At 41.9% G+C, this 21,596-nt stretch overlaps 1 protein-coding gene across 1 annotated transcript in view; it reads left to right on the top strand.

The window, feature by feature from the left end:
* Positions 1 to 21,596, top strand: part of extl3 (exostosin-like glycosyltransferase 3) — a 36,050-nt gene that overhangs the window by 4,934 nt on the left and 9,520 nt on the right. The gene's annotated exons all lie outside the window — the stretch shown is intronic.

The raw sequence follows: 21,596 nt of genomic DNA, 5'->3' as shown, positions 1-21,596 counted from the left end.
GTAAGAAACGCAGTTCAAAGACTTCTATTTTGAATTTTCTGGCTGACATGTGATGTGGTCTGGGATGTGGTTTGACAGTGCAGCACACCACCCAGCTGCAACCAACAATTAAAACCCAAAGAAATTCTATTTACCGTCACATAAGACAAAGGAAGCCATTGAAAAAGTTCAACTTTCAAGCTGCAACTCGTGGACAAGTCGCCGATTCATCAATTGACTCATACACTCAGCTCTATGTGCCACTGACTGTACCAATATCGGAGGTGGAGAACATTTGGCAGCCTGGTAACAATCCCACAGTTCACAGTGAAAGAATTTGTTGTTGTGCTGTTGTTGAACACTGAAGATTGCGTTTAATTGGCGTATCCTTCTTGAGATGATGGTGTGGATGAATCACTACATGCAGCCGCTGCCTCTTGACTTGTTGTGTCCTCTGAGAAAGCGCTGAGGTTTTGCTCCACATGAACAGCTGAGTGTTGCTCGGTGTGGAAGAGTGTGGGCTCCTCCACTCTAATGAACATCTGCTTTAAGAGGCAGGAAAAGTTAAGCTACATTAACCTAGGACATCTTGTTCTGTATGTTTATTGAATAACAGCAGGATAGGGGTTTTTTTTTCTTCGTCTTCTTCTTCTTTTTTGCACCAGGCGAGAGAAAAATAAATGGCATGAATAAAATTTCTGACAAGAACAGATGTAACAGCTCGTAGCTGTGTGAGAGGAGGAGAAGAAAAAATGCCGGGGAAAGAGTGAGACGGCGGGACTAGTTTTACTTTTGGCAGCGTAAGCAAACAGCAGCTCCCCGTGCCATGCCTGCTAGTCAAGCAGTAGGATTTCTCGGCTAATTCATTTTCCAAGCAGCGATATATCCTTAAATAGAAGCGCCATTTTCCCCTCTCCAGCGGACGTTAGTTAGCGAGTTTGACTGTCAAGCTCACGTTAAGTGCTGTATGTGAGTGAAGTAGTTAAAAATAAACCCTTTGTTGCGAGGCAAGGGTGAATATTTGATTGTCAGGCTTTCTTTTTTCTCCAGACGAATCACCCAGAACATATTGTCACTGTCACATGAGGACATCACTTTCTCCCATCCTTGTATTTTCTTCCAGATTGTAACAAGTTTGATCAATGCCCCCACATAATTCCCGCCACTTGTGGATATTGACCCGCCGAGCTCAGGACCTGCGCATTCATAAGACCAGAACGAGTGGGCTTTAACACCGTGACCTAATGTAGTGCGGATGCCCTACTTTGACACTCAGGTGCAATTTCTTTTGGGGTGGTACACTGCAATAATTCTCCCATGTCAGGGGCTAATCACCCTGGCTCCCCTCCCACAATCCATCAGTGTCTGGAGGACCCAGGCTTGCGGGGCTCTGGCAGCTGTTGTCGGGCTGAGTCAATCTGTTATGGGCTACGCCAGCCTGTGCAGGGGGGGGGGGCTCTCAGGAGGCCAGTGCGAGCAGGGCTGCTGCCACTGCTGTGGCAAGATAACAAGAGGATTTATTTGTTAGGAGGGCAGGGTTTCAGGGCTTGCGTGTTAATTTTTCTGTTACCCACTAACTGTTTCCACTGTGAAATATTTGCGTGGGTAAAGCCAAGTTTGTTACCGCACATGACTAAAGGAGGGAGGCTGGAATGATTAATTGATGGACATGAAATTAATCGCTTTAATAATTGTTTCAATGAGTCATTTATCAACTAATATTACAAAGCACTCTTTGCAGCTTCTCCAGTGTGAGGATTAGCGTTTTTATAAATTGAATAGCTGGTGGTCAGACAAATCAAGACATTTTGAAGTCATCAAAGGCATTGATTAAAGGTGTACAGAAAAGAAAATTGAATTTAAGCCCACTCTGGGTCATATAATTAGTGTAATAACTCATCTATCAGACGTTGTAGGCCAAACTTTGTGCAAAATTCTATTTTTGAGTAAATCCGGGATGAAAGTATGTATTTTAGTGTAGTTTTTTTTTTCGCATTGGATAATGCAGGCGCACGGATTATGCGTCAGCCTGTACACGATTCACCAGCCACTGATATTGGATCCGTCATCCGTCATTCAAACGTCTGACACGCACACACACACGGAGCTCGGTCTCGCCCCAAGCTTTGAATATCCCGCCCGCTCGATAACGACCAATCAAATTCGTTTTCCTTACTCGGGAAAACTCGTGTTGCAGCTCGTGACAACTCGGCGCGACAAACAGGACAAACGGCCGTTTCTGTACAGCTTTAACTGAGAAAATAATCCATAGATTAATAAGGTAATTAAAATAATCATTAGTAGGCCTGGGACGATAATCAATAAATCAATTAATCGCACGATAAATGAAAATGAACTCGATAGTTTTTCCGGCCTCGATAAATCGCCATGTGCATGCGCACGTATTTGTTTTCCTGGTCTCTGGTCTCCAACCAGGCTGGATGACAAGAGGCTTCACTCTGTGCATCGGTCTCAGCACCTGGGCCGTTTGTTTCATAGCAGAATGAAAGGAGTGAACCCTCTTTTCAGTCATCCAGGATCTTTGTTTCCCAGAATGCATTTCTCAGCAACCGGCAGCGCTAGCTGTAAAGCTAAGCAGCTAAAAAGCTGTTTTACCGTAATTCTTGCTGCCGCGCTGTTAACACGTCACTTTATAAAGTTTTAATATTTTTTCATGCGAGAAAGTCACAGTTTAGAGCCCCAGTCTGTGGTCAGTTTATCCACATATCGCCTGTTAGGAGATTTCCTCCGACGTTTTTGGAGCTAATGTGGCAGCAGCCAGCAGGAGGAGCGGGGCTTCCCACAGTCTGCAGCCGTCTGCAGCAGCTCACGGGCCGGTCAACCTCCGTCATTGGGGGAGCAAACAACTAAAACTTATCAGCAGGTTTTTAGAGGTTTACCGCCGGCTGGTTTAATACTTTTTAGGAGATAAATGCTAGTCTCATTGATGAAATCTTACACCTGTGGAAGTCATATTAGTTTGTTTGAATGAAAAGTGGAGCTTCAGTATAACGTTATTGGACAGAAGAGCTGCACTGTTTATTATGTTTTGTTTATTTTATTTATTTAGGATGGTAGCTATATAAGTTCTTGTCATTCCAATTACAATGGTTAAAAAAAAAAATACTCATGAGAAATAAAAGTTTATCGCATTTAAAAGGGACTACTTACATTATTATGAAATATTATTATTATATTAGTGGTTAATTTGTTCTCAAAAAAATGTGTCAATAATATCGTTTATCGTCAATAATTTGTGGGACAATATATCGTCCAGCAAAATTTATTATCGTCCCAGGCCTAATCATTAGTTTCAGCTATGAATGACAGAAACAATACCATTGTAGTACAAAATGCCCCAAACTGAAACTAATGTTGATTAAAAATGCATAGACTTCTCCAATGCACAGCCCATAATATCCACTCCAGTTTGAGCAAATTAGCATGAAGAGTGTCAGATGCATGTTTTATCATTTTAACACAAAAAGCCATACTCGATCTCCTCCAGAGCAGCAGCTTCATATCTGCACAGGAAGTGCCAGTGGCTTTTAAGATATCTGTGCTAACACCATCAAAGTGATATATGTTTAAATTGGTTTTATTTAGGGAACGAGGACAGCACTCCCTGGACTTCAGAGCATTAGCCAGACATTTTTCTATTTTTCTGTGATTATCATGGCTTACAAACTAGTCCTATTTATGGATTTAGCAAAAAAAAAAAAAAATGTTGATATTGCAGGGCTGGCACAGGGTGGTGTTGATGCGGGGAGAGAGGGAATTGGCAGAGACCTCACAATTAGACTCAGTCGTCAAAGCAAATATTTGTAGTCATACTTCCATTTGCAGAGTGTTGAGAGTTCACGTCTGTTCACAACTTTTCAAGGGCAATTGGAGGGCAAAGGCACACCAACTTCACTTTTTCACTTCCTGTGGAATATGCAGGTGCAAAACCACACTATGCATGATCAGTCAACAAGAGATGGTGACGGATAAGAATATAGTTTCAACTCATTTTTAAAAATGTATAATCCTCCAAAGACACACACTCCTAAACCGTTCAGAGACCACACACCGCGTAGTTACAATTTCACAGTGAATGTTCCTAAAACATTAAGTCTGTCTTGCATGAGACATTGTCAAAGCCCTCAAGTTTGCTTTTTTTTCTTTCTGGTATGTCGTTTAGCTTGGTTGGATGCCATGTTTGTAAGCTGTAAAAATACACAACATCCGGTTTGCTCTCATTGGCCATTGCACAATAGGTATATCTGTTGGAGACCGCCTTATCTGGAAGAGATCGAGGGGGCTGTGATTCATGGGGAACGGTAAAATAATCAAGTTGACACAACACCCTTGAAGATTATTTGGACAAATAATCATATCGGGCCAAACTTTGGCCTGAAACTGGGCCTACAGTCGTCTAGTGTGCAGCCAGCCAGCATGGTGTTTCTTTTTACTTGCAGAAGTTGTCATCCCACTTTTCTTACACTGGACTAATTTCAAATTACCAACAGGGAAATGAGTTGTTAGGATCATCCTTAATGAAGACCAGGTGAGGCACAGCAGGAAAAGCACAGGTGTAACCTTTAAAATGAACGGCTCTGCTCATTTAGGTTTGTCAGTGAGCCGCCCGGTATGTCAGGGTAGGGGGAAGCAGGAGGACCCAAATGCAGACACCAAGGTTTCGGAGCAACAAAAACAATTTTTTTGAAAACCAACGTAAAACACAACACAGGGGTCCAAAGTCCAAATGAAGGGAAAAACACAAAGTATCAACTAAAAAGTCAACAGGCCTAAGTCCTGGACATCAAAGTATTAAAGTACCAAAGGAAATAAGTACAACACAAAAACAGAAAACCAAGGACACACTAGGAAGGGGAAGATGACACGGAACACGACAGCGACAATGACAAATGAAACGACAAGAGACAAAGGGAAACACAGAGGTTATATATACACACAAGGAAACGAGACACAGGTGAGAGGCATGAGGTAATCAAACAGGCGGGAAACTTAACAGGAAGACAGGACTAAGACATGGATTTCAAAATAAAACAGGAACTAAACTTAACTAAGCATGGACCCACAAAAGGACATAACACTAAGACAAGACAAGGAACACAACAGGGTCATGACACGGTATGCAAAACAGCAGGACCCCGTCACATGAGTGCAGCAAAATCCAACTGTGTTTGACAAGTGAGGATGTCTGCAACATTTATTTAATATGGCATCATTTATTTCATGAGGAGTCCAGAGTGGTAAAAGCTGTTGTCATCAAAGGTCTCACAGTTGATCTCTTTCATATGAAGCTTGTTGTGTTTCCACCGCGTGGGGATTCCCAGCCAGGATAAAGTTGATTATATTTGTCCCCCCGGGGCCAAATGCTGAAATTCATAGTTAAGGGCCTGTGACGATTCATGAAGCTCCGCTTTAATCCACTTCATCTACACAAGGAAAAACCAGATTTGAGTCGGTACTTTCCCTTTCTCACTACTCCTCCCTTCTCCCTGCACAAACCTCTTTCAGTCAGAGTTTTCTTAGGGAACAATGAAACAGAGCAACTTATGATGCAATTAACTAGTTTATTTTGTTGGCAGAAATCCGTTGACTGTGTGGAGAGAGCCAGCGTTGAAGACATTAGAGGGAAATGGCAACGGAAAGATTTTTTATCAGTTAAGTCAACAGCGAGCCCATCTCTGATGTGTACAGAGAGACAATATAAACGTGTCGTGCATCAGAGATTTTGTCGTACTAAAGGTTTATACTGCGGCAGCCATGTCTTTAATGTTGCTGCTTGTCTTAAGACCACAGTGGGACTGCAGCTTTTATGGCCCTATGCAATGTTTATGTGATTTTTGAGACAATGTGGTAAAATACTTTGACTTTGAGACATTCATAGCTTGTTGTTTTATCCGACTTCAGTGTCAGTTAAGTTTTTGTATAATTTACTGCATTAATATTGTGATACAAAACTACACTCAGTCTCAGAGGATGTTTTCCATCTGGGTGAAACTTTGCCAACTTCTTTTCCAACCTCAAGTTCAAAATAATAGTAGTAGCATACTGACTTCCTTACTCCTATAAAAACATTGAATCAGTGACAATAAATGTTTTTGTTTTTTTACTTCTCTTATTCTCTAACCATGTTAAACAGGATCTTTCTGAATGAGGAGATACTATGAGTGGGGGATCAGTATAACATGAAATGATACTGAAAGGGATAGTTCAACATTTTGGCAAATTGGCCCATTGCCATAATCCCTATAGTTTTAGGACTGGGTTCTTACCTTTAATTGTTGGTGCAAGCTATTTTTAGAACGGCGGAGCAGAGCCGCGAGCTGCTCAGAGCTACGATATGGAGGTATTCTAGTAATCTAATACAGAAAATGTAATTCATATTTTCAATTTACATAATAAAAAACCAATACTGTATAATATTGTCCACAAAATATCAGAATATTATGCTGTATCATCTTTTTCCCACACCCCTAGGAGATACAGAACTGCAGCTGTTCAGTTCATACATTTCCACCTCCATGCAGTTCGTCTGAACGTGCTCATAGCAAAGATTTGTCGGACAATAAGCCTCGGTGCAAATCGCTCAAGTACTCCACAGAAGCTGCTCTATTGAGAGGAAGACAGAGGTTTCCTTTGACTAGTCGCTCAAGCCTCTGCTGCAGTCAAGTTGACACGTATTCAATCACTGCAGCAGCGTCCACTCTCAAATACAAAAAGACTTCTTTCCCTCTCTCCTCATTCTTCTTCCTGACTTTAAAAAGCTGGATACACTGCGCTGTCGAAGCTCATGTAGTTTTGTCGACTGGATTCTCTTTGCTCCTGATAAAGCTTAATTATTTCCCGGGCGACTAATTAAAGATGGCCCTGCCCTTCAAAATATATGACATTTCGCCTTGTGAAATGTCCTGGGCTCTTGATTAATGAGAGCAATTTTAATTTAACTCTGCCTAGCTATAGCGATACCTATTTGATATGCGGCAGGTTGGCAAACATCAGACAACCTTTTTAGTGTGGTCACAGATCAGAGTCTGAACATCACGCACTAAATGCTAAACTAAAATCAATGTCTTTGCTGACACAATGTACTGAAGGAAGGGAAAGAGTTGATCTGTGAGATATTGGAACATCATTTGCCTAATTTTTGAACATGTACACAGATGGTGATGATAACAATATGTATTTTGTAGATGAATTACACCGGATTTATGGGTGCTTTCACACGGGCAGTGTTTAGCTTGACCCAGTTGAACTTTGGGCCCGAGTGCAGTGCCGGTGGGTCAGTGTGAACACAACGAGAGTGAAAACAAATATGTGTGAATGCGGATCGTACGAGCTGAAAAATGAAACGATGTATCATTAGCCATGTTTCCATCCAAAAGTGATTTGAGTCACTGGGAAATGCACATTAATAGAAATTCTAATCCTGTGTGTTTCCATTAAAAGTACGCTTTACCACCTTCCCGTGTGGATATCATATCACCATGGAGAGAGGATTAAAAGCTTTAGTGACAATAGGGCAAGTGGATAGCAGTGACGTTTTTCGTCCTCCATCCACACAAATCTTATGTTGTCCACCATGTTGTTGTCTTGTGAGTGAACCGCAAACACTGGAAGCAGTTGGGGTTAAAGTGTGCTACGTCACACTTAATACGAACATAACTGTTTCCATTCCTTTCGAATCAACCAAAACCTTTAGCAAGCGTATTTTAGTTTGTGCGAATCAGGGGATTTTATAGTTCGAATTATGGCGTTTCCATCATAATTTTCCAATGCAATACATCTAGATGCGCATCTAAACAGGCTGATGGAAACATGGGATAAAGTAGCATCAACAGACATGGAGATCAATATCAGTTTGAGAAGTAAAGTTTGAGAGTAAACAAAGACAACAACATGTTGCAGCCTCGGAGCAGCGCTGCTTTTAGTCTCCGCTCTAGGTGACGATTTACTTGACTGCGCCAGGGCGGACAGACATGGTGTATGACAGGCTTGTTTGTAGCCTCAGACTTTTCTGTCCCTTTTCATCTCTGCCTAAAGTAATTACGCAGACGCAAATGGTGAAATGAGTACCATGTGGCAGCCTGTAATTAGATTTTTGGTAATGAATGGGTCAAATACCAGTTGCAAGCATTCAGGCACAGAAATTCCCTCTGAAGACACGGGGCGAGACGATAAAATCGGTGCGTCACATGAGACGGGGACCTGCTGTATTACAGGACGTGGACGAGGAGCTTGTTTGAACTTTGGTTTTCCCAAAAAGAAAAAAAAAAGTGTTTTAGTGTTGAACATTGAAGAGGCCTTCATATGAGATTGGGGCTGATGATAAATGTGGCATTCAGGGTCTGATTTCAACACGTCAGCTAATTTAAATGTCAGTTTGCAAAACCCGTAGACGAAGCTTTCTTCACACTGTGAAAGCCACAACGTTGAGTTAATGCATCGATCAGCTTATTGATCAATACATTTTTACGGAAGCCGAGAACGGCCAGGTCCGTATTTTTTTTATTACCGGTTTCTCATGATAACGACTTATTATTTCGTTATCTCGAGATAACAAAGTCCGTTTTCTCGTGATAATGACTTATTATTTCGTTATCTCGAGATAACAAAGACCGTTTTCTCGTGATAACTAATTAATTTATGGTAAAATGTGTTGACATGGTTGCCTACTGTTCAGCTCGAGCATGGGGCAGTCAACTTTATTCTACTCTAGCATACTCACTGGTGTGATTATTGTCCACACCAGCTGTCAACAATAACTTACCAGTAAGTTACACTTAACGTTAGTTTGTATAACGTCACTGTGCTGGGTTTATTTATCTATCCTGTTTCCGCTAAGCTAACGTTAGCTACTGGCTGCTGCTGCTGTCAGAAATCACAACCTTATCTCGAACCATCAGACACCTGTTGCCTGCGACCACTGACATGTAAGCTAATGTTAATTTGGCAAGACAGCAGTGTTCATGAGCTTTATCTGAGCAGCAAGTAGCTAACATTACCTTAGCTGAAGCTGCCATAACGTAGTCTACTCTCATGTGTTTATGCTAACCTGTAGCCCCTTAAATAAACCCAGCTCAGTAAACAAACTAACGTTAAGTGTAACTTACCGGTACTTCATTGTTGACAGCTCCTCAGAGCAGACTAACGTTAGTGGCAGCTCTTGAAGGCTGAAATCAGGATGATGTGATCACATTAATCAGCTCACTGATTTGAGTTCTACACATGGTTCTGGGCAACTATCCCACGAAAAACATCTCTTCTGTTACGTTAGATCTGTAGATGTGTAGTGAGTGTTTCCAACAGACTCGCTTTAGCCTCCTGCTACGAACATATATACAGCGGCTAACCAGCTGCTACCATGGATGTATTATATTAACCCCGTAAGCAGAAGCGATTGCACCGGGGAAACATGTTGCTAGGCAACCATGTCAACGACACATTCTATGATTAATTCGTTATCACGAGAAAACGGACTTTGTTATCTCGAGATAACGAAATAAATTAATTCGTTATCACGAGAAAACGGACTTTGTTATCTCGAGATAACGAAATAATAAGTCGTTATCACGAGAAAACGATAATAAAAAAATATTATGGACGTGGCCGTTCTCGGCTTCCGTACATTTTGGAGCAATAACAGCCAAATATTTTATGGTTCTGCTTTTAACAATTGAGATTTTGAACACTTTTGTGTCAGTCATACTAAAACTGAGACACTTGAACACATCACCTTGGACTATATAGGGGAATTCCAACAGCTACAGTGATTTTTGCCCTTATTTCACCTGATCAAATGTAAATTAATTAATAACCTTTATATTATGACATTGTTTCTGGATGTTTTATTGATATTCTGTCTCTCTCTGTTAAAATAAACTGTACTACTACTACTATAAAAACTATAGCCCATCCATTTCTTTGTGGGGAAGCAGACCAATTCAGCAGAGGATCAAATATTTATTTTCCAACTGTATTTGCCACTTTTTTTATTAAGATTATAATCAACCAAAACCAACTCACTGAAATCAACACATTTATTGATAATTAAAATAATGATGCCATGCTACAAGTTATTTGATAGTTGATACCAATACTTATAGACTGGATGATAAGTTCCAATCATTTAAATTGACTAACAAGTTGACAGATCTAAATCTTTAAAAAGTTCAGTCACTGATGTTGTAAGTCCAGTCCTGAGACACGTCTGCTCTGCTCACAGCGCTGACGGGCTCGGCTCACACAGAGGGCTGCTGAAGAGACCGATGGTGTCGGCGAAACCTTCACAGATTTAGTTTGACTGATGCGACGGCTCCTCTGGGATCTGTCCCGCTACGCCTGATGCCATCCTGACCGAGGCTGCTCTTGTTCTTACAAGAAAAGTAAAAACTGAATACGGGGAGCTCGCTCGCCTCCGCCGCCGCCGGCTGTGCTTCATCAAGCGTTTTAACCAAACAGAAGTTGCCGGTGAACTTTCCAGTCATTATTTTTAGGTTTTCAGAACAGAACCGGCCCCAAATTCCCCGACGCTGAGACCCAACAGGCCGCCAGTCTCTGAATACGCTGAAACCCCTCCTCCTCTAGCTTGCAACCCCCACCGACTGCTATTTCAAATGTTTGTGTACTTGGCAAAGAAGCGTAACTAGACAAGTGTTAGCCAGGCCGCAGTTTGGACCTCTGGGAGACAAAAGTGAACATTTTGACTTTGCCCTGTGTGTTGTTTTTGTTTTGGAGCGTTTATATCATCTGCCACCGCACAGTGGAGCAGCTTCTTCCCCGATCAGTAAACGGTATCAGCCCCAACAGCACTGATTAATCCAGGAAGCTCATCAGCGCCGACTTTGCAGACTAATCAACAAAGCGAGGCCAGCTAATTTATTTGCAAACTGTGACACACGCAAACACGAACACGCACTCACACACATAGTATATACGCCACACACAACAAGCTACATGTGGCTTTGCAGAAACCGCACAGGACGCTCAGTTTTGCGACCACACATTGGATTACTCAAACCAAACAAGGGTTTATCTGCCATCACCGCAGATGTGACTTTCTTTTTTTAGCCCGTTCCTGCAAGACAGTTTCTGCACTGATTAATGAAATAAAAGCCATGCCTCTTTTTTTTTTCTTTTTTCATTCATCTATTTATTGGTATTTTTTTCTTCTCTCAAATACTTCATCGTGCCTCAAATATAGGATCTAAAGCACTTTAAAACCTGTTTAGGTGTTGTACCTATTTGTTTACATACAGTATGGACATGGAAGTAGTTATATTTAAGTGCTGATTTACAATTTCTATTATTGTTAGCAATATCTCCATCAGTAATTCAATCATTGTCATCGATTAATCTATGTTTCTCATTTTCTTTTTCTTTTGATCACAAAAAAGAAAAAGCCAGGTCCTACAGTGACTACCACCATGTATTTAGTGTATTCACCAGTCAGTTTACGCTTCAGTGCCACAGCAGTTGTCCTTAGAGAGGGGGGGGGTTTGGAAATGCTTTTCTGCAGACATGCATCATGTAACACGTGTTGTAGATGGTCTCATTAGTAATTCATCTCATCGGTAAATAAAGCTGACAGAGCTAAATCAGGCCACACAGGAGGAAGAAGAGTGAGCAGAGTTGTGAAATGCTTCTCATCACACGCACAGAAACATATTACAGTAGTGCAGATCCAGTGTGTTACTGCAGGCTGTAATAATGGGGCTGAAGCTAAATTGTAGGGTTTTTTTATTCTCCTTTTTATTAACATAGACATAAAGTCGATACATTTTTACTGCATTTTTCAAAAGACTCAGTCCAACATCATGGATGTATCATCGATACCAGTGGAACCATAATTAAAGGCAAGAGGGAAAACCAGCTCCAGATTTTCAACTACCTCCTTTTGTTTTTGCGAGGAGCAAAGCAACAATGCTAACTAACCACTTTTGGGAAGCACAAGGGTACACGATTAAATTTCTGCCTACTGCGGGAGTTTCTGGGAAAGAAAAGCCAAGTAAAAAATTAAAAATGTCAAAAGAATCCCTTTAGAGGTTTCTGGAAGTTGAAACTCATTAGAAAAATGTGATGTGTGGAGGCTGTTGAATGCGTGTGTGTGCGTGTGTGTGTGTGTTGGAAAACCAGAGGAATCCTGTGTGTCTGTACGCCTGCATTGACTCTAATTGGCTGTCACACACTCAGTTCTCGCCATCACAGCGAGTGTCTCTCCTCGCCTCACCCCTGTGGGGCACACAGCGCCCGCGCCACAGCAGTTTTACAGCCGAGGCTCCGGTGACAGATTAGCACTTGCTGCAAAGCCACTGTGATGCATTTTGTTTATCACTCTCGCTCTCGCAGCCCTTATACGAACCCACAGCCCTCGTCACCGAAGGAGTTGCACTGATTGGTTGGCAGGTAAAGTTGCCAGACTTTTTTCTTTTACAGACACTCTAGAGAAATCATCACATAGGTTTTTTGTATTCCTTTTACCTTGGATTGTCTCCTTAAGGACAAACATATGCGATCCTACAAGGACATGGGTGTCTTTTTGTTTTTTTTGAATCGCTCTCCTGTGTAATCTTTGTCATATTGCAGGAGCTTTGGAGGTTGGAAGGCACCCAGGGCCATCTGTCATTATGCACTCATTCCTTCTTTCCCCTCTCTTCCACTGCTTATCTCTCACTCTCTCTCTCGCTCCCTCTACTCTTTCTGTTTATCTACATCTCTCTCGCTGCAGAGTGGTGTTCTGTAAAGTTAAAAATACACATCATCATCAGAAAACTGTGTGTGTGTGATGTTTGTTTCCAAACAACAGGGCAGCGAAGGGCATGTTTTCTTCCTGCCTCTGTTTGTCTCTCGCTTCTTAATGCACACGCTGAGAGATAAAGGTCAGCAATGCGCTCGTAGGTTTTGTTCCGAGTAGGAGGTGGCGGTCCGCACGGAGGGATGATCTTAATTGCTGCTCTGCTGGCTCATCGCCATGTCGATACTCCTGATAGTCATTGACGGCCTTATTGTGATCTCCTCAGCCTTATGAAGATAAAGAAGAAAAGCAGAACTCACCGTAAAGTTTTCAGAGGCCAGACAGGGCGCGGTTCTTCAAAATTGATATTGGTATTAATTACATTATCAAACCCAGTGTTGTGCCAGTGCATACTTAAAGGGATAATTCACCCAAAATTCGAATTTCACTCATTTTCTACTCACTCTCATGTCGACTAAGGGTTGGGAGAAGTTTCAGAGTCATGCGTGCCTTCTCTGAGTTACAGGGGGGCTCGGCGCAGCACTGCATGTCCATATGACGGTTGCAAACAGGGCTCACTTTTCTTCGTCCAAAGAGACACACCAAAAAACATCCAAATACCTCCATAGTGCTCGTCTGTAATGCCCCTCTTGTATTGAAGCCCCGACATGAGAAACTGTTCCGAAAAAAATTAAATAAGTCTATATTTTAAGCTTGTTTGTAGCGGAAGCTCCCAGTGTCTCTTAGTTGACATGAGGGTGAGTAGAAAATTAGTGAAATTTGAATTTTGGGTGAACTATCCCTTTAAAAGTGCAAAGTTCAGTTCATACAAATGAAAATAAACTAGTTCACATTCATTGTTCATTTAAAAAAATAAATAAATAGGCCGCCACTCTTTTTCAATAGAAACTCCCTCTACCATCCATCACCAGCCCAGATCATCGCCACTCCCAAACCACATAAAATACTGTACACCACTTTAGAGTTACATTTAAAACTCAAAAAAACCCAGTGTTGATTGAGAATATATATTTTACCATGTAAACAATGTGTCATATTCTGCTGAAAGTCAAAGAATGAGGTGTAGTCATGGTGTGATTAAAGTATGGAAATAACTGACGGACACAATTTGCATGTAGTGTTTTTTTTTCTCTCTCTACTTGTTTGTTCATAAAACTTAAAATGCTCAAACAAACTGGCTTCAGCAGCAGTCGTACATACATCTGGACTGTTAGCAGTAGTTAGCCATGCTGGTCCGTGTCGTCATTGGAGACGGCGTGCAGTGTGCTGCGAAGTGTAAGAACACGAGCGATGATCACTTCTGTGTTCAATGAACTATCTCGCACAACACTGATTACAGCTAAATAAACATGTCTACTGTAAATAATGTGTCCATACTGTTAATAGAGTGGAAGGTAATGGGCCATTTTGGAGACTGCTGCTAATTAAGCAATTAGCAACTGAGCAATTTGGGTTTTTGGACTAATGTGGTTAATGGTTTTAATTATTTTGGACAAAATCTGACATTTGATCTGTTTGTTGCTCTTTTTTCCCCCAAAAAATCTTCCATTGATCCGCAATAGTTATATTTAGATGTTTTGTATTTTGAGATTTCCATTTTATTCATGTTCTCCATCACTAAACCACAGTGTTGTGTCTCAGATTGGAGCAGCAGCAGTGTAGAGTATTACTTATCATTCTCTGTTCACATGCGCGCTAGTGTCTCGGTTTGATCTTATTTGAGAATAGTGTTGGGAAACCCAGTTGGTAAAATCCTTTTATATGAGATTCTGATACATTTCTGAAGTGTCTCTCTCTGTCTTTCCTGCACTGACTGAGTTACCTCAACAGTGGGGGAAAGAAGCCAGTGTAGTTTTCTGTCTTCTGGACTCTGTTGGATTTAACGCTCCGCCGGGTTTGTCTTCTCCATCTGATCAGTAATGAAAGGCGAGAGCTTTTCTGCATCGCTGGTGTCAGACATTCACTTTCATTTATGCTCATTGTTCGTCATTACATTGTTAACCATCCTGTTATCTAACAAGTGTGTAACTCCATTTAGTGATACCTTCTACACACATTGTGATGAGGTAGTTGGATGGGTTTTTTTTTTACATGACTGAACAACACCATGTCAACAATAATGGTAATATCAACCTAATGGGGAAAATTAAATGGGGGAATTTTTCATAAAATTATTCATAAGGAAAAAAAGTAAAAGTTCACAGCTGGTGAAACTGCAAATGAACCAACACTTAATTAATCAACAGTTGGAGCGCTAAATTAGACTGATCCTGGGTTGTTTTTCTCAGTGAATAACTCAACATCTGAAAAGCCTTGAATTTTTTTGACTTTCCCCCTGACCTTTTTTTTCGAGTGTCACTCCACATCCCTGCAAGCGTCTCTGTAATTTACCAGTGAAAAAGCTCCTTGAGATGGTTCAGTCAGCCGTCTGGAGATGAGCTGTGATCCATGGCTGCAACAGCTGCTCCCCTCGCACAGCCCTGTGACTGTGCCTTCCCCTGCAGCTGCCTCCATCTTTTTTTTTCTTTCTTTTTTTTTTCCTTTCCCCATCACCTCCATAGGGAATGCCTTACCTCCATCTCCTCCATGAAATCACAATTAATTATGGGGAGAGTAGTGTCCAAGTACAATGAGCCCAAAGCCCTTTTAAGGGGAAGAAATTCATCAGGGTAACCTGAAGTCCCAGCAGGCATGATGATTTTTCTGAAGTGCAGCAGCAGCAGCAGCAGCATCACCTCCAGAGGCCTGTGCTGCTGTAAGACTAGATTTATAGCACTCCCGCCTCAGTTTACACTTTCTATTACTGGCTAATATTATTTATCTGATGATTCTCCATTAAAGGGGAACTAGGCAGGATTTTTAGCTTATCAATGCTACATTTTTGCCTTCATTTAACAGCTTTGGAGTAATTGTGATGGTTGAATATATGATTAATTACTTGTTATGAGGGAAAATGGAGGCTCTCGGCCTTGTACGAAGCGACTCTTAGGTGAAAAACAACTTTGCAAGATTAGCGCAGTCGCCCCAGCTCTAGTGCTGAGTAAAGCGCAATGTGTAATCTCTTGTTTATAACAGGTTAAACTACACGAACATACACGTTGTAACATCGTATATGATATATCACGCTATGTACTGTTTTATTGATTGATTCCCCACTGGCTCTGTTGTAAACAAATGCACATGGCCAGGAGGAGGGTTAGCAAAACAACGGAAAAGCATCCAGACTTACATAGTTCCCCTTTAATCGTTTAGTCCATAAAATGTCAGGAAAAATAAGCTTATCTGACAATCAATTAACTGTCGCATTTGGATTGATAATCGAAATAATGGTTAGTTGAGAAAATCCACATGATAAACGCTCTCTGTGCCATCAGTACTAACAGTAATGTAATACATGTGTAAGGCAGTTATTTATGGAGAGAGAGAAATAAAACCAGTAAGCCAGTTTTCTCATTGATTTTGCAGGTTTTTTACGATAAGTGGTCCCAGTCCCACAGTATAAATGACCCTCAGTGCTGCAGGGAGGGGTGGGAGACACTGTAAGTTACACTGTAGGAAAGAAAGTCCTTCCTCCTGTCCTTTGCATTGTGTCCTCTAAGGTTATATATGTTAGCACGCTTACGTCACAAAGCACCACTTTGCCTGGATACAGCCTCTCAGAGCTGTTAGCATCCCTCAAGACTCCCAGATCGACTGTTTGTGTTTGGGGTCAGAGCCCCGAAACAGACTGACTGATAACGAAGGCGTCTGTCTGACAAAAATTACAGATTGCTATATTATATTATTTATTTCTCAATTATTTATGTCCATGTCGATTCAGCAAGTGAGTCAGAGATACATAAAGCAGTGGAAGGGACCATTTGCAATAGTGTTGAAAATCTCTGACATTCTCCTCTTAAGAAGTTTTTTTTCTTTCTTTCTCTTTTTCCCCGAGACATTAAAAGAAAAATCAAAGATCCATCTTCTTAATATTTCAGTCCTTTGCAGTCGCTACCTCTTGGAAACTTGCTACCGGGGGCCTTATTAAAAATACAAGTTGTGTGATCTTTCTGTCGGCCTGGAATCCTGCACTTCATCCCGTGATGTGTCAAAAACCACAGCCAGACTTTTTGTAGACAGACAGACAGACAAAAAAAAAAACGCCAAACAAAACCTCATTCTCAACTCTGCTGCAGGATGTTGCTATTTCTCAGAAACTTCAGCTTTCACTCACTCACAAGCTGCTGCTGTCATCCACACTCTTCACCCACACACCCATATGTGGAGGTACCCTACCCTACCCTGAGTTAACCATTGCGTCGGAGCACACACACACACACACACACACACACAAGCCAGTGCTGGATGTCGATGCTGTCTTTTGCTTCCTGCTCCGTCATAGAGGAATGCCAGGCCCTGTCTCGGAGAGCCGGCCCAGTGTGCAGAGAGACTGTTCAAACATTTATATAAGCGCATGCCCTCAAAAGTCTGGGAACTTGGAAGCGGCGTTCCTCACTTCTCCATTCAGGCTCTGAGCTCAGCACCTGCTGTGGTTATTCTTTTGACATCAGATGAAGCTATTTCGCCTCAGACCTGCTCAGTATTAATCACAGTGTGATGCATGTCTGAGTGCCTGCAAACATTACTGTAAAAACCGTCTCACGCTCCTCAGACTTGGCGCAGGCAGGGAACTTTTTTTTTTTGGTTTTGATTGACGTTTACAGCCGTCCAACTCCGGAGCTCCTCGTCGGTTTGTGCATCTCCCAAATCAAATTAACACACGAGCTGGACGGCTGCAGTCTGCGTTATTCATAGGCCTGAGCGGTAATTTGCTGAGTAAGTCGTTGCTCACACGGTGCTCAGCAAAGGGTTGTGTTTTTTTTTTATATCTGGGTCATCAGTGCGGCTGTGGCGGCTTCGCTTCACCGTCTCCTTTCCCCTGAGAAAAACCGCACACCATTTCATTTCAGAAAGTGTAAGATTTTTTTTACCCTCTGCAACAAAAAAAAAAAAAAACAGGAGGGGGAGCTGGATTGTGTATCAGATTTGTATTGATTTTCAGTATGACTAATGGAATATTTATGGCAGAAAATACAGAGATTAGTCGCCTGTCAGCATCTGTGAAGAACTATTCCAACATACAAATTGTATTATGAAAAAATAATGAGGATATGATACCTGGTTCCTGCAGCTACACGGCCGGCGACTGTTGCCCAGTGGCCTCAGGCTGTGCTGTTTAAGGTGAAGTCAAGGACGGGCGTGTCAGTGCCTCTGTGTGAGAGACATTTTTAATTTTTTTTTTTTTTTAAGTAGACTCTCACATCTGTGCTGCCCGCCTTGTGCATGTAAAGCCTACAAGTGAAAACGGCTACATCGGCAGCCCTTTATGTGCTTAACACCAAACCGCCTCGCAGCTCAGCGGTAGGTAATGATGGCATTATCATTGATCCCCCGGCAAAGTAAGTCCAGAGCGATCAATGCTTCGCTGTGTGTTTCCCATGCAGACAGATTAAGCCGACTGTAGTGGGGAGAAGACATTCTGCAGATTAGAAAGCTGCAACTGAAGAGATTGAGATTTAGTTTCTATCTGGTTTGTTTGTTTGTTTGTTTGTGTGTGCGTGTGTTTGTATGTGTGTGTGTGTGTGTGTATGTGTGTGTGTGTCGTGTGTTGCTCTTGTTTCCCAGATGCAGCCTCACAGGCGGAGCTTTAAACCAGCATGTTTTCTGGCCCCCAGATTAGGCCCAGCTACAGCCGTTTGCCAACATCTGTCTGCCATTACCCCCGGTGACACTGGCAGTCATGCAGCAATTAATCAGACTGTTGTGATAGTTGCCGCTCGTTCGCGCTGCACCTCGGGCGCATCACCGAGCAGCAGGGATGGAGGTCGGCGTTCAAAGGGCCCGAGTCTCTCTGCTCTGGGACTTTACACTGTAACACGCTCCTTCCTAACTAACTACAGCAGGAGCCGCTGACCTGTAGTTACTCTGCAGCTCCGCGGCTAATAATAAACCCAGATGCTCCATTTCCTCATTTGACTGTGGCTTCACAGTTTTGAAGCAAACAATACATACAGTACTGTGCTGCATTCACATGTCCAACTCATACTGTATGCTCTGGTCTAAGGGCTGTCCCAATTAAAGGTAGATAATTTACCAATTGTCTGTGCACGATCATGCCAAGGAAGGGTTTGGAAAACTTTTGGAGTCACCAAAACGCTTTTGGAGTTCCAGGGGGGGGTCCGGCTGGCAACGGACTTTCATATAATGGCGGCGGATAGTGCTCAGTTTTGAATCATCCAAAACACACACTATGAAACATCCAAATACCTCCATTACATCACACATCTAATGGTTTACAGCGAACATCTTGCAGCAAAACATCAACAGAGCCACTGGGAGCTACTATTACAACAAGACTAAAAACAGAGATCAAATACATTTTTTCCAAACAACTTTTTCATGCTGCGGCTTCAGGACACTTGGGTTAGTACGGACGAGCAGTATGGAGGTATTTGGATGTTTCATAGTGTGTGTTTTGGACGATTCAAAAGTGAACTCTATCCGCCGCCATTATATGAAAATCTGTTGGCAGCCGGACCCCCCCTGGATCTCCAAAAGCGTTTTGACGACTCTGAAAGTTCTCCAAACCCTTCATTGGCATGACGGTGAGTAGAAATTATCGATTTTGGGTGAAGTATCCCTTTAATCGACTTAATCGATTACGTAGGTGATGTAACATAGTGTCGAGTTGTTGACGATTACGTTGATTACACAATTTACACAAACGCACAGCAGACGTTAACGTTCACAATTAACAATCGTCAATCAAAAAAAATTAGGAATCGTTTGACTAATCGAAAAAATCGGGAGAAAAATAATGGTTTAGGACGGCCTTATATGGTCTGATGGTCATTTGGAGTCTGTTTGGTCGGTGATGTATCCAGGTGCTGCTCAATCATGCAGCTCTGTCTGACACGCTGTATGCTGATTGAGGATGAGGAGGCAGAAATGAATCTTGACCTTCACATCCTTCACATCACAATTTCCCTCCTCGTATTGAACACTCGAGACGAAATTAGGGCCGAGACAAACTGATCTCTTCGTTATCAAGCGGAAAGAAGTCGTTTCAGTCATTTTTCAAATGCAACGATCGATGATTTACTGTTTCTTTCCCCTGTCTTACATCAAAGCAAATGGAATACGTCAGGTTTTTTACAGAATAAGACTTTGAGAGATTGTGATGAGCTTTTCAGTTCTTTGTTCTTTGTAAAGGATGAACCAATTCACTGCAAAATAGCTAACCAATCAGTGCTAACAGTAAATCATCAGAAAATTGGTAACAAATACTATTTTTTCTATGTGAATATATTGAGTCTATTACAAAACGTGTTTAAAGCTTCTCCAATATGATGATTTTACAGCTTTTTTTAATAAACATTAAAGACATTAAACTGAATATCAGACAGAAATGACATTCAGAGATTCTGCCTCTTTCGGACATTGGATATTTCTCATTTGGAAATGTCATAGTAGCAATGATTAATCAAAAAAAAAAAACAACTAAACAATTTAAACAACAGTTGTGTGTTTATGTTGCTAGTATGTAAGATTTAAGGTGCATTCAGTCCAGACATGCAGCTACAGTGAGACACACAGGAGTGTTTTTAGGTGACTGGCTGGTTACCTCTCCTTTCCTCATTCCTCTCCTTGACAGGCGTAACACACACACACACACACACACCAGCTGTACTGCAAGATGCTGCGTTTTCAGGAGAGTAAGAAATCTCGAAAACATGAGAAATGCCGGTCACATGGAGGCAGCAGAGGGAAAGGATGAGTTGACGCAGACAGAAGAAAAGACTTTTTCTTTTTTTAAACTGTGTTTGGTTTTAAGATGGTATCTGTCACCTCTGTGATCTCGCCGAGCTGTAATGAAAACGTTACACCCACAGGTTTGAGGTTTGAATTCAGAGGTCGCCCAGGGTATAATAATCCTTATCAAGAGGCGCTGTTATGTCGGCACATGGTACAGTAAACACCACCTGCATTCCTTTTCACCCCTGTTTTTTTTTTTTTTTTTCTGTGCTTGTGTCACTCTCTGAATCGTGCTGCTCTATCAAAGCCGCCTCTCGGTGTTGTTGTGGGTTTAGCAATGCGTTTTGATAAGGGCTGTTTGGCACCTGGCCTATCGGCTGACATCCTCGGGGCCTGCGCTGTACAGCACACACAGTCTGCTGCTGCTGCTGCGTGTGGAAAAGAAACGATCTGTGCTCAAGTTTAGATTAAACTCCAGATGAAGTGATATTTCACAGGCGTCTTCGCCTCCTTAAGGGGAGTTAATGTAACTTCCAGTGTTGCTATGGATTTTAGCCGAGAGCTGTCTTTTTTTTTTTTTTTAACTAGAAAAAGCAGCTCCCAAGGTCTTCACTTTTTTTTTCTGTTTATTCTTAAACCATTACCTAACATGAGGTGAGAGTCGGCTGAAGAGAAAGAATTTGAGTTATTCTTGCATTGATGGGAAGATGGGACATAAGCCGCTGTTAGTCTGAAAGCTCAACCTCCAGTGGCCTCGGGATCATCCTACAAACTCCGAAATAAAACTGGCAGGAGAAAAGCGCCTGCATCAGAGGATGCAGCTGAGTTTTTCTTTTCCTTTTTTTCTCTCTCACTCTCTCTTTCTCTCCCTCCGTGTTTCCTTTGAGTCTTTCTCTCCTCTGGACTCGCGGAGATAATTCTACATCAGCTCTCTGAGATGGAGCGTTATCAGGGAGGCTCAGTAATTTGAGTCAGTGATGAGGTCGGGATGCAGGAGGAGGCCTTTAATGAGATTTGCTGGTGGTGCTGTTGGTGTCGGGTTTGCCTACTGTGTGTA

This window comes from Trachurus japonicus, chromosome 24 (genome assembly GCF_045865225.1).
Source record: "Trachurus japonicus isolate A0001 chromosome 24, Traja_1.0".
Taxonomy (NCBI): Eukaryota; Metazoa; Chordata; class Actinopteri; order Carangiformes; family Carangidae; genus Trachurus; species Trachurus japonicus.
The sequence above is the reverse complement of the archived record's forward strand: the minus strand, read 5'-3'. Positions and strand labels throughout refer to the sequence as shown.